This window comes from Mandrillus leucophaeus, unplaced genomic scaffold (genome assembly GCF_000951045.1).
Source record: "Mandrillus leucophaeus isolate KB7577 unplaced genomic scaffold, Mleu.le_1.0 Scaffold9537, whole genome shotgun sequence".
Taxonomy (NCBI): Eukaryota; Metazoa; Chordata; class Mammalia; order Primates; family Cercopithecidae; genus Mandrillus; species Mandrillus leucophaeus.
This window is the reverse complement of record NW_012110405.1, coordinates 1-1,101: the sequence shown is the minus strand read 5'-3', so window position 1 is coordinate 1,101 and position 1,101 is coordinate 1. Positions and strand designations below refer to the sequence as shown.

The following is a 1,101-nucleotide window of genomic DNA, read 5'->3' as shown; positions in this document are numbered from 1 at the left end:
CCCAGGCTGGAGTGCAGAGGGGCAATCTTGGCTCACTGCAACCACCAACTCCTGGGTTCAGGCAGTCCTCACACCTCAGCCTCCCAAGTACCTGAGATTACAAACACGTGCCACCATGCCTCACTAATTTTTGTATCTTCGGTAGAGATGGGGTTTCACCATGTTGGCCAGGCTGGTGTGCAACTCCTTACCTCAAGCTGTCTGCCCGCCTTCACCTCCCAAAGTGGTGGGATTACGAGCATGAGCCACCATGCCCAACCAAAAACCTTACTAGTTTCTATTATAGCATCTATTAAGCATCTCATCCTACTATCTTCTCTCCCTAGGACTTATCAAACTGGTTTCAAAGCACAGAGCTCAAGTAATTTACACCAGAAATACCAAGGGCGGAGATGCTCCAGCTGCTGGTGAAGATGCATGAATAGGTGAGTAGGAATGCGTGGGCTCATGGAGTAGGAGGTAACAAAGCTTTATGGTTCTGATTTATGGTTCTGATTCTTTTAATTTCTTTTTTACAGGTCCAACCAATTGTACATTTGGAAAAATAAAACTTTATTAAATCAAATGAATGAGTATGTCTGTTTCCTAAGAAAGACAATGATAAAGAATTCGGTGGAAAGTAGGGGTTTGTTGACTTTGCTTTTAGCCTCATGGTAGTTGGTAAAGCATGATTAGCTTTTTTCTGTATGTGACTGCTTCTTCATTGCTGCAGCTTCAGTTTTGAATTGATGTCTGAAAGGAAATAAAGGGTTAACAGGATGAAGGGTGATATCTCCAAAAAGGAGGTTGGATGGGTAGGTTGGAGACCTGGCACTGAACACATACCTGGACTGCCAGCGTCGTCCATTATTCCAGACTCGGCCAAAAGAGGGCAGCCAGCCTGCACTGGTCCTGGAGCTGTGATCAAAGTTGGCCCCAACTCGGTCTGGGGGGAGTTTTTTCAACTTCTGTTTTTCCTCTGTGCAATGATAAGGAAACAGCTTTTTATTTTTCTTTATTAAAGAATATAGAGGCCGGGCGCGGTGGCTCAAGCCTGTAATCCCAGCACTTTGGGAGGCCGAGGCGGGTGGATCACGAGGTCAGGAGATCGAGACTATCCTG

At 45.8% G+C, this 1,101-nt stretch overlaps 2 long non-coding RNA genes across 2 annotated transcripts; one reads left to right on the top strand and one right to left on the bottom strand.

The window, feature by feature from the left end:
- The first annotated feature begins 324 nt into the window (after window positions 1–324).
- Window positions 325–560, top strand: LOC105532375. Its single transcript, XR_001004960.1, has 2 exons — window positions 325–425; window positions 519–560. It is a non-coding gene; the product is annotated as an uncharacterized LOC105532375 (long non-coding RNA).
- On the bottom strand, window positions 509–977 carry LOC105532376. Its single transcript, XR_001004961.1, has 2 exons — window positions 826–977; window positions 509–732 (listed from the first exon to the last, which is right to left on the bottom strand). It is a non-coding gene; the product is annotated as an uncharacterized LOC105532376 (long non-coding RNA).
- Window positions 978–1,101: the final 124 nt, after the last annotated feature.